The sequence below is a fragment of the Triticum dicoccoides genome, chromosome 6B (assembly GCF_002162155.2).
Source record: "Triticum dicoccoides isolate Atlit2015 ecotype Zavitan chromosome 6B, WEW_v2.0, whole genome shotgun sequence".
NCBI classification, from domain to species: Eukaryota; Viridiplantae; Streptophyta; class Magnoliopsida; order Poales; family Poaceae; genus Triticum; species Triticum dicoccoides.
In genome coordinates, this window is record NC_041391.1 from 641,775,396 (window position 1) to 641,788,044 (window position 12,649).

Consider the following 12,649-nt stretch of genomic DNA (forward strand, 5'->3'; position numbering starts at 1 on the left):
TCCCGTCGACTCGTTCAAACGGAGAGGCACGGGACGTAAACACGCGGAGGCATGGTGTGGTATTACATAGAGTCACGTCCGTGTGTTTACCATGCAACCGTGAGAGTCACGGTTGAACATTAACCAGTGGCATGGCCGTGGCTGCCCGTGCCCTTCGGTTATGTTTATCTCTCTGTCACGCAGCAGAGAAGCATGCTTATATGCTTACAACATCCACGTTCAGAAACCGACGCGGCTGAGAAAAATAACAAGGAAACCTGTGCCTCTGATATGTTTCTCCGCCGAGTGAAAATACATAAAGAAACAAAAGGCGTTCTTATTTAAATTTGTTTTCTTTCTATAGCTGCAGAAAATTAACTTACAAGCCGTTCTTATAACCACACAATGATAAAATAAACAATCGACACCAGCACGCCCTCCCCACCAATCATTTGCTATTTCATCGCTCCACGTGCATCCTTGTTTATGAATGTTCAGCGATCCATTCTTCCTTCTCAACACTTGTGCAACCCCACCCTTCTGCATACCTATTCAACCTATTTGCCTATAATATTAACATTCATACATAAAAACAAAGCAAAAGATTGCGGTCATCACTGTTTTTTGCTTACGTCCTGTTTAGGCTGCATTATTACCTTTTAATTTTTCTATTCGTACTGCTCTCCGGTGCCAAAAAGTCTCCACTCAGACCTTTCCTTTCTGAAAATGGACTACGCAGATTCCGTGCCTTGTCCCGGGCTTCCCTGCATGCATTCTGTTTGCCTGGCTTGTGTGATGTTCGATTCTGGAGTAGATGCAAGACTTTGGTAAGTGCTCCTTGCTGTCAGTGGGGTCGTTGGAGTTGTTGGCGTCTGATGTCTTCCTCCTGGGCTTGGAGTGCATTGTCCTGAGCCGTTTGATGTCCTCGATGGTGTTGTCGGTGTTGTCGGCCATTTCATTAACCTTGCCCTCTTCTCCTGCTGCGATTTCCTCTTCTCCTCTTCAATCCTCATCCTCTCCTGTACTTCTGGGTTATCCGGGCAGTTTGTTTTCCTGTGACCCTTTACTCAACAACGGCCGCACTTGGATGCGGCTTTGTTGCCTTTTCCTTTCTTCTCAGAACTAGCTTCGATTTGATCTCCTTTTTTCATGCCCTTTGAGCCACTCATGGGATGGTTCTTGAGAGTTTCGGCAAGAATGCCTGTGTCTGGTTCCTCAACAAGTGCCGCCATGACTTTTATTTTCATATCTACCGTACACTCACGCAGAACACTGTATGCCTTCTCTTTTCTGCAAGCATTTGAACAGATATCCAACAACTCATTGTAAGCGAGGCCGAATCTCAAGGTTTCATCATCTTGTGCGGACATGCTATCACCTTGACTTGTAGATAGAACTTTCGGACTCTCTGATAGATTCCTGGTCCATCTGGGGATGACAAAGGATTTTGGAAGCTGATCAATCAGGTCTGTTTTGTCCATCACCTTAAGCACATGGCAGCACTGAATGCCATCCCTACTCATTTTCTTGCAGCTGCAACTGTATATTTCTTTTTGCTCATCCACATCTACCCTGAACTCAGACCTGTCAAATTCCTCGCCTGGATATGGTTTCCACACTTTTTCTTCAGGCTCAGTAATCCTTTTTAAAAAATACTGCCTCCCCTTTGCCAGGTCAGAGCACTTGAAGTAAGTCCAGTTCTGTAGCTCTAGCTGGAATTTCCTGAAAATTTCATTGGTGTATACTCGACTTGCTTGTCTTTTAATCGGAAAACCCTTCTCTAGTGATGGCGCCTTCTCTTCTGTTCGGTGTCTTTTCTTGTCAAGCGTGGCGAGGCAATTTTGCTGAATCATGTGATACGCATTAACAAACCTTTTTATAGTGTCACTGTGCTCGACGTAATTCTTCCACATCGAATTCGTGCTCTCACTGCGAGTGGTTGTTGACGAGAAAGGATAGAAGCAGTCCTTGAAGTAAGCCGGCACCCAAAAATTTCGGAGTTCCCATAGCGTGTTCAGGTGTTTGTTGCCTTCCGCCTTGTGCACAGAAATTGCTGCTTTCCAGGCACGCTCAAACTCGTCTTGATTTAGTGAGTTTTTGATGATTCGAAAAAAATCATCAGACATCCCTGGGTGCTGCGCAAACACTACTGCGTTATTTTCTTTCAGGTTCTTCCTAATATGCCACCAGCAGAACCTGTGCCTCGTTCTTGGAAGAGCTTCCTTTATTCCAGTCTTCATCGCCTGGTCCTGGCCTGTTATTATATATTTCGGCTCTTTACCTCCCATTGCCTCGACAAACATGCTTAGGAGCCACTTGAATGACCCTATTGTCTCATCTTTCAAAAGGCCTAATCCAAACAGGATGGTCGACCCATGGTTGTCGACACATATAATTGGTGCAAATGGCAAGCCATATATATTCGTAGAGAATGTCGTGTCAAAAGACATGAAATCTCCATATAGATCATAATTCATCTTGCACAAGGAGTCTGTCCAAAATAGGCTCCGCACTACATTGTTCTTTGTCTCTTCCACATGGTGGAATCCCGGCCTCCGTCTTTGCATATCGGCAAACAGTTTCATGGTGTCCTCGATGTCAGTGTTGCGGTCTCCAGCCTTGTCCTGGCATGCAATGTTGCTTATGTCAATCGTGTCGAACGTAATTTCTCGCCTCGGTCTCCCCATGGCAGTAAAAATTTGCATAACCTTCCTCGGTTTTAACCTCGCCTTCTGCAGCACTTGTATAAAGAATTTCTCCTGAGGTGTCATCTTCTTATAGCATCTCATGAACTCCAGCATCCAATCTGATGGGTGAAGTTGGTGGTTGTGCTCTAGGCGCACGTTCTCCAGATACCATTTCCTCCTATCTGCATCCCTCCTGGTTGTTATTTGGACTGGGCAGTTTGTCCGGATCAAGCAATTGCTCCTTCTCTCCTTAAAATGTCTCTTAGTTGTTTTATTCTGCCCTTCCTTGGTGCACTGAAACACCTGCTTGTCAAGCTGCTGATCATATGTCAATCTTCTGCTCGTTGATCGCTTGGCAGCAAAGCCAACCTTTCTCGCATATCTGCAGAAGAAGAAAAAGCACTCATCCAATGATCCAAATACCATACCACCCTCTGGTTCGAGTGCTTCGGTGACCTCCTGAATCATTGGGTATATGCCTTCTTTGAACATGCCGTCCATTTCTTTCTCTATAATGGTCAACGGCGCCATGGTGATTCTGTCTATCGTGTCTTTATTCGTCTGATCGCATTCACTTCTGACGACATCAGTTTCATCGCCAGCCACAAGTCCACTTACAGCAGAGATGCTGCTGCTTTGTTGTTTGTCACACGCAGCAGCATCGTTTCTGCATGGCATGGTCAAATCCATAAATCACTCTGCCTCTCCACTGTCGCATTGTGCAATGCTACTCCCTGTTTCTCCGGCACTCGTGCAACCAAGGGACTGTGCTGCTTCTACCATGCAATCCGTGCTGGAGCTCTATGCTACTTGCTGCTCAGAATGTTGCGTTCCTTTCGAAATGGATGGAGAACTATGATATTTCTTTGCCTCATCTGTTATCCCCTCCGCCAAATCCTGAACACATAGCATGAAACAGAATTAGATATGCAGCATATGCATTTTTTAATTTCTAATAAGCGTACACCAGAGGCACTGTTCACATTACACCCAGTAGCACGAACGTGACCATGCTACACACACATCTAGACAAAGAGGCACAGATGTGCTTCTACTTACACCATACAACCGGAGAGGCACAACAACATCCTATACAATAGAACAACTGCATATACACCCGCACCAGACGGATAGCCGTCCTCCTGTTTTGCACTTTACCCTGTTCTTCCATAAAACTGTTTGTGCGTTGAATTGAAAAAGCATAGTTCCGACGTCACCTTTGTTTTCCCATGACTCTCTTGTCCAGCAAATCTTGGCAACAACCTCCGTGCATTGGTAATTTTGCTGACTATTCTGAATGCCATCGGAGATCCTTTGGAAGGACCCCTCATGTTGAATGCCGCAGGTGATCCTTTCAAAGGACCTTGCCTTATGTTTTCATTGATCCATGGACTACCGCGATACTTGCTTCCTTGCTCGTACACCTGCGTGTGCAAGATACTACAATTTAAATATACCAGACAAAAACAAAGAAAAAATTGGTCACAAAAAAATATACATTTGCTTTAAATGTTGTTGCATGTTCGTATTTGCTGTCACTTGTATTCCTTTCTGGTGCTGCTGAACAGTCAATTTTATTCCTCCTATGTTTGATTTTGTCGTTGGACTCTTCTTGCCTGGCAGACCATACCGAATCCTTGAACACTAATGCTTTTTTTGCCAATGATCCTTCTGCTTGCATCAAGACAAATTCTGTTACCCTGTGACCGCCTTCAAACGCTGGGGCGTCACAACGCCCGCTCTGCACCTTTGTGGACAACTGTGTCTTGAAAGCAAAAAATAATTAGAGGCACATGCGAGTATTACGAAGAATTAGCACGTAAAACTTCCACGTACGTTCAAAACTAGCGTTTGAAGTTTTTGTCGTTACCTGCACAATCTGCTTAGTGGAGTCTCTGCTGCTTAGAATGCTCCTCTTCGTAGGTGTCTAATGCACACCATGCTCCTGGTTGAGACGTTTGCCAAGAACTTGTATCTCACTCTTGACTCCAATTACTCTAGCCCGCATGGCATGTGCGTGTTTGACAGCATCTGCATCCTTGATCTTCTTCTCATTTTGTAGTGATTTTTTTTCTTCCACCTCTTGATACTCAACTGTAGAGTAGATGCATAGGATAAACAGATATTACAACATTCATCCAGGATATATTAACCATTTTTGTTGTTCTTAATGATCTACTAATTGGTGTTCTCAGTGGTGGCACCTTGACAGCAAACGTCATAGAAATAAAAGACCAAACCCTAATGTTCGACTTCCTTGCTATTACCTGCCCCCCATAATCCTTGCCGATGTCGTTCAAAGACCGACCGTCCCTGTTGTCCTGACCAGATGATGCACTCCTAAACATCTGCCCGAAAAAGTTATAAACCCGCAGTATAAGTGTCGAAAATTTTCAAAGTCGATCTCAATCTTTCTTACTAACGTACTACACTTACCACGCAACAGAGATATATTTATACTTCTATATAATTGACATATATAAATATATACATATTGTCGGGGAAACTGATCCACGGACACCTATGGGGACCGGCGGACCGAGCCCCTTTCGGTTCGGCAGAGGGAGGAGGTCGCACGAAGAGCGGATCGAGGCAGTACACACGAGCAGTTTACCCAGCTTTGGAGCTCTCCGGAGAGATAACACTCCTACTGCTGCATCTATGTGTATTCAGTGTTCTTGCTCGGGAGCGAGATGAGCTACAAAACCGAGTGTGGGAGCGTGCTAGCTTCGAATGAGTCGAACCCTTTCTACGTTGCGCATGGGCCTCCTTTTATATGCTCAAGGGGTCACCGACAGGTGGCAACATAGGCTAGAGGCGTAAAAATGGAAACAGAGTGCGGTAGGTACAGCTACCTCTACTGTAGCCACAGCGTATCCTACCTAACCCTGACGGTAGGGGACAAGGGCATTAAATGCCCGTCTGTGTCGCCTAAACAGTGAGAAGAGACCGCCAGGGGCGCCACCGATCGCCACGATGGCCTCCTTGTCAGCACCGCTTGCCACCATGCACCGCTGGCTGCACAGCCTCCCACCACGCGTGCCTGGAAGGGTCCCAGGACGACACGTTGGTGGGTGTGCTGGAGCCTGGGCGCGGAGCGACCGCTTGCCGTGGCAAGTATCTTGCCGCGGCAAGTATCTTGCCGCGGGCGCTATCTTGTCGGGCCCGGGAGCTTGTCGCTCACCGTGCCTTGCCGGGACGCATGGCGCGTCGCGGCAAGTGTTCTTGAGATGCCTTGGTTGGCCTTCCCGGCAAGCTCCTCTTGTCGGGGCCTTGTCTTCTCATCTTGAATACTTTGTTCTTGAATGGCCTCCCGGCAAGCTCCTCTTGCCGGGTTCTTGTCTTCTGAAGAGCCACAGAGGGTCTTGGCGGTGACCTGGCGAGCCCTGCCGCGGGGTGCTGCAACTGCCCGTGCACAAGTTCGGGATACTAGGGTAGCCCTACTCTAGTACACCGATAGGAGCCCCCGGGCTTGGGCCACACACGGTGCCGAGCGCTGTTGGGCCAGGCCCAAAACAGGGCATGGGCACACGCGGCCTGGTCGTGCCGTTTCCTACTCCGCATCCACCGCGCCCTCCCCAAACGGCACGCGTTGATTGCGACATCGTGGGAGAGATCGTGGGGTATTCTTTATTCGGAAAAAGCGCAACGTTCGCTTCCTCCTCTTTATAAGCAGGGGAAACAGGGGCAGTTCCCCCCACCTTCGCCATCTTGCTGTTGCCTTCTCAGAAATCTCCGCCGCTCCCCTCCGCTTCCAAAGCCGAAAGAGAGCAGCGCTCCGCCCCCGTCGCCGCCGTCACCACCTGCGCCGTCGATCTCCCCCACCGCCTCCGCCATGGCTCCGAAAGCTGCGAAGGGGAAGGCCGCGAAGACTGCGGCTGCGAAGGCTGTGAAGTCGACCGAAGCGCAGCGGCTCGAGGCGCTGCGGAAGGAGCGGGCTACCTTCTCCCCCGAGCTCTCCGCAAAGGATCTGAGGGATTGGTACTATCTCTTCTGGGCGACGGAGACGCGTGCGCATCCGCTCACGAAGGTACTTTCCGCCATCACCTCGCAAGAAGCTCCAGTTGGCGGGTACCCTTTCTTTGCCGTGTTCTTCTACTGCGGGCTTTGCCCACCCTTCTCTGATTTCTTCTGCGATGTCATGAACACCTACGGGTTCCGCCTCCTTGATTTCACCCCCAACACCGTCTTGACCATGGCAGTTTTCGCCCATCTATGCGAAAACTTTGTCAGAGTCCACCCCAACGTAGCCCTCTTCCGCCACTTCTTTATGCCTCGTGTCGAGAGAGGGGAAACTCTTGCCGGAGGGATCGCCTGGATCTCACGAGCCGGCAAAAAGGAGACCTATCTGGAGGGGGAGCTCCGCAGCAAATGGGATGAGTGGAGAGCTGATTGGTGCTGGGTTGTAGAGGAGAACCCGCAGTCGTTCACCGCCCTGCGCCAAACCCCAGCAGTGCGTGGCAATGACTGGAGCGCCCTGTCCGCGGACGACGACAAGCTGAAGATCGCCACCACCCGGATTTTGCGTCTCAGGCTTGCCAGGCTGACCGTAGGCGCTGTCGGCGCAGATTACCTTCGCCGCCGCATCGCCCCTCTGCATGCGAGAGGGAGACCCGCTTGGGAATTTGGAGGCCCGGCAGATATCATGAGGTTGCGCCCGGGCCTTAATTACAATTTCACCGTGCTGGAGCTGGACGGGATACTCAAGGAGACCTTCAAGCACAACCCACAGCACCCCGAGTGGTTCAGGTTGCCGGGAGGCGTTGTTCCTCTGTGCAATAACTCCTCGCGCGATCGCATCTGCGCGATGATGTCGTTGTGCGATTCGCACGGGATCATTCCAAAGTGGCAAGAACCTGCCGACGACGTCGTGCAGCAGTTCTTCGACGGCCTAGTGGAAGTGGCAGTCAATGCTGACGAGAAGAAGCTCCTCACCTGTGACACCACCGATCAAGAGATGGAACGCATCGCCACCAGGGCGGAAGAGGCGGCGGCATCCGCAGCCGCGGGTGAATTTGGGTTCACAGTGGAGGAAGCAGACGCGGCGTTGGCGACGAGCCTTGCCGAACAGGAGTGGCCCGAAGATGAAGAAGAGCTCGCCGCGCCTGACGCCGAATCGAGCAAGCCCGCCGAGGGTGCGAGCGGCCCGCCATCTCCGAGGAGCTTGCCGCGAGCGCAGCCCCCAGCGCAGCCAAGAAGGCGCCTTCGCAGGACCGGGGACGCAGCAGGGCGGCAGGTGGGCCAACAACCGCAGCGCCGCGCGACGCGCTCCGCCACGGCAAGTACGGTTGCCGCGGGAGCGCTTCCCGCCGCGGCAGCAACTGGATCAGGGTCGTCTCAGGCCGCCACCGCAGTCCCCGCCAAGCGGCCAAGGGATCCCACTCCTCCACCTCGTCGCGCTGGGGGTGGGCCGAACTTCGACCTCTCCGCGCTCAGCTCCGACGAGGAGGAAGAAGAAGAGTAAGATTCCCTTGTCATTCTTGTAGTTTTTCAACTTGCCATTCTTGTCTTGCATCTGATCTGATCCACCCTGGACTCTCCCTTTTCAGGACTCTGGCCCAGAGGGCGGCGAAGAGGGCCAAGGCTCCGGTGGTTACCATCAAGGATGAGCCCACTGCGACGGCAGGAGGCGCACCCGAGGCCACCTTGCCGGATCCGGCCACTACTCCGCAGAGCAGCCCCCAGCGCAGCCCCCAGCGTAAGTACTTGGTTTATTTTCTGCTTTTGGGCGTGCGCTATTGCTCTTTTCCTTCGTTGACATCTGATCGCTGGTTTGTTTGTGCAGGAGCAGAACAGCTTCATCAGGAGGGCGTGGTGATCACCTCCAACTCGTCGTCTGCTTCGACTACACCGCCAAGGGCGGACTCTCCGGCAAGGAAGCGTTCCCCGGCAAGGGAACAATCTCCGGCAAGAGAGGAGTCTCCGGCAAGGGAGGAGTCTCCGGCAAGGGGTGGCACCAGTGAGCCTCCGGTGGTGGAGCCCGCGACAGCGGATCCCAGCACAGGTAATCCTTCTTGCCCGAAACTTCCCTTGTGTTCTTTTGCTGATTTTTCTTCTTGAGTGCTTGTTTGATTCCTCCTTCTTCTCTGGTCGTCAGATCCACCCTCCACTGATCCGATGGAGACCGATGCGGGCGGCGAGGAGAACACACGCGGCAACACTGATGATGCCGCGGCCACCGGAGAAGGAGCCGGTGCTGATGTGCCCGCCGGCGAAGAGGCCACCAAGGCTGCTGCCGAGGGAGCCGGCGAGGGATCTGGCGATTGCACTAACGGCCCCGAGGCCGCAGGAGCGCCAGGCGCTGCACCGACTGCCGATCCCTCCGCCGCTGCCACAGCGCCAGACTCCGAGGAGTCCCCGCCCGGCGCCTATCTGAGGGCCGGCGAGGGCATCTTCATCAAGCTCCCCTGGGCGTCAAGCTCCAGGGCGCCGGTGGAAGGAGAAGCTCTGGATGGGGAAGTGCTCGCCTCCGCCGGTTTGTCGATCGTAGACGTGCCGGGAAGCAGCAGCGACGAGCCTAAGGAGGAGCGGCTGCTATGGAGGCTGCTAGCGCTCTACCGCGCCCGGCAAGCCAAGCTGGAGTCCCGGGAAGTGCTCATCGCGAAGGCGAGCGTGGACATAGAGAAGCGCGCGGAGGAGCTCCGGGGTCTTCGCCAGGAAACTCTCCAGGCCTTGGCGGAGGAGCGGGAGCAGCTTGTAGAGGATCGGAAGGCCTTCCTCCTTGAGAAGGCCAAAGCCGAAGAGCAGCAGCGGCTCACCGGCGAGAAACTGTACGCGCGAGAAGGCAAGCTGGCTCAACGGAAGGTGAACCTCGACAACCACGAGGAGGAGCTCGCCGCGCGCGAACAGGCACTTGGCGTGATGCTCCAAGAAGCAAAGGATGTGACTGCGGCTGCCGAGACCGCCAAGAAAGAATTGGAGGTAAAGGTGGCGCAGCTGGAGGCTGATCTGAAGGCGGGTGGTGAAGAGCTTGCCGCGCTCAAGCTGGAGCGCGAGAAGGACGCTCATGCCCACGGTGAGCTGCAGGGCCAACTCTCCGAGAAGGGCAAAGAGCTGAGCGCCGCCAAGGATTCCAACGCTGATCTGGAGCTGAAGCTGGCCACTTTGACGGAGACGCTGAACGGCGCCAAGAAACGGGAGGCGGACTTGAAAAAGGATATCAAGGCCAATGAGGCGCTGCTGGCGAAGGCCGCCGAAACCCAGAATCTCCTCCGAGATACTGTGGAGCTCTGGACGGAGGGCCTCGTGAATATTGCTGCAGTCATCGAAGAGGAGCTGGCGCGGCTGGGGGTGGAGGGCTTCGGATACCCCTCCGACGAGAACCTCCAACCTAGCGTCAAGCTCACTCTGTTCTTCAAGGGTGTGGCGACGGCTCTCCAGCAACTCCGGGAAAGGATCCCAAAGCAGCTGGCCGATGAGTCGCGCTCGATTTGTGCCGGAGTTCTGGACAAGGTGCTGGTGAAGGTGGCCTTCCGCAACCCACGCCTCAACCTCACCAATTTCCTCAAGAGGCTGCCGGATGACGCTGATCTTGACGCACTCAAGGCCCTCGTCGCACCCATTGTAAACAGGGTGAACGAGGTCAAAAGGGTTGACGGCGATCGCGTAGATTAGGCCGTTCGTTTTCTTCTTTTCTTGCCGCTGCCATTCATGTCATGAGAACACTTTATTAGAGGCGCGACAAGTTACTTTTGTAATATAACTCTATCTTAGGGAATAATTGCTATGTTACTTCCTTTACTCGACCCTTGGCTTTGTATGTTTCTGCCCTACGCTTTCTAGGGAAACTTGCCGGTGCAGGCACCCTTGCCGCGAGCGCCGAGTGTGGAACTTCAGCAGCCTGCTGGCGGGGCCGCCACCGACAAGCAACCTTGTCGCAACTAGTCGCAGCTCACTTAAGTTGTTGAGCGGACTCGAAACAAAGTAAGGGCGCAACTAGCTGCGAGTTGGTTCCTTCGCGCACAGGTTTTCCATACAAAGCGCGGTCGTTCAAGGAAAATAACTTAAAAAAATTTAAAAACTGATCGCTCAAACTTTGGCAACTTAGCTTTTCTGTTGTTTGCTTCCCAGCAAGGCAAAACCTTTCTTGAACGGCCCCGTCCACACCATTATCTTCTCCTTCCCCCCCGGCAAACCTTGTGGGCAAGGGAACCTTCCCGCTTTTGAGGAAGAGACAGAAAAAGAAAGTTATGATATGGAGCCTTACGGCTCGTTATTGCTTACCGGGGATTGGTGCTGCACAAAGTGTGAGATGATACATGCGAAAAAGAAAGAAAGCATGAAATCGACAAGATGTGCGAAGCACATGAGCTTTATTTATGCACGGGATCTGCGCCCGGCTTTGTACAAAGGATTACATGCAACAACGGCAAGACTTGTACAAAAGGTGGTTGCTGGAAAAGCTTCCGGCAACTGCGCCCTATGGGTAAAACTTACAAAGATGTTCAATGTTCCAGGAGTTGCTCAGCGGAATGCCATCTTCGGTCTCAAGGCGGACAGCGCCGGGCCTAGTGACTCGTTTCACCCGATAAGGGCCTTCCCGCTTCGGCATCAACTTGTTGGAATTCTTGGCGTACTGAACACGCCGAAGAACAAGGTCGCCTTCCTCGAAGCTTCTGGCCTTAACTTTGCGGCTATGGTAGCGACGCAAAGCTTGCTGGTAGCGAGCGGCTCGCACAGCAGCCTGAAGACGGTCTTCCTCAAGGAGCAGCGCGTCATCTTGTCGCAGCTGCTCTTGCTCTAGCTCATCATAAGCGAGCACTCGAGGCGACCCGTAAACAAGTTCCGTGGGGAGAACTGCCTCTGCTCCATAGACTAGAGCGAAAGGTGTCTAGCCAGTGGCTCGATTTGGCGTCGTCCTGATCGACCAAAGAACCACCGGCAGCTCCTTGATCCAGTTTCTTCCGCACTTGCGCAGCCTGTCGAAATTTCTGGTTTTGAGTCCACGCAGCACTTCAGCATTTTCCCTCTCCGCTTGACCGTTGCTTCTCGGATGAGCAACAGAAGCGAAGCAGACCTTGGCGCCAAGATCTTGGACGTACTGCATGAAGGTGCGGCTCGTGAATTGTGTGCCGTTGTCGGTGATGATCCTGTTAGGGATCCCGAAACGGCAAACAATCGACCTGAAGAACTTGACTGCTGACTGTGCTGTCACCTTCCTCACTGGTTCCACTTCCGGCCACTTTGTGAACTTGTCGATTGCAACGTACAAGAACTCAAAGCCCCCAACAGCTCGGGGGAAGGGGCCGAGGATGTCGAGCCCCCAGACCAAAAATGGCCAGGATAAAGGGATCGTCTGGAGAGCTTGAGCTGGCTGGTTTATCTGCTTGGAATGGAACTGGCACGCCTCACATTTGGTTACTTGTGCAGTTGCATCCAGGAGGGCTGTCGGCCAGAAGAAACCTTGCCGGAACGCTTTGCCGGCAAGTGCTCTTGCACCAATGTGGTGACCACATATGCCTCCATGTATCCCCTCCAACAGCTGTTGTCCATCTTCCCGGCAAATGCACTTCAATTTCACACTGTTGAGTCTTATTCTGTACAGTGTGCTGTCGACAAACTTGTACATACTTGACTGCCGGGCTACTCTTTCCGCTTCTTCTTGATCTTCGGGAAGGTCTCCTGTCTGAAGGAAACGGACAATCTACTGCGCCCATGCTGGAGCCTGCGGCTCGACAACAAGGACTGAAGGCATATCTGTTGCTGTGGGAACATCCGCTTCTACGGCAAGAACCTGGGGTTCAGCCGGAGCTTGATGTTCCCCGGCAAGCTTGCCGGAGCAAGACTTGTCGGGAGCGTCTGCTTCAATGGAACAAACCGTAAGGCTCGCCGGAGCAGACTGCTCCTCAGCACTCTTGGCGTTGATCTTGGGGACCTTCTTGGCGGCGGCTTCGGGAAGCTCTGCCGGAAAGTAGTCACCGGAAATCAACTACCTCTTCTTGCTCTGTCCAGTTGATGGTGTCACGGACGGTTGAGTCAGCTTG

General features: G+C 52.6%; 1 pseudogene; it reads right to left on the bottom strand.

The window, feature by feature from the left end:
* Positions 1-710: 710 nt before the first annotated feature.
* Positions 711-5,014, bottom strand: LOC119321368 (annotated as a pseudogene).
* Positions 5,015-12,649: the final 7,635 nt, after the last annotated feature.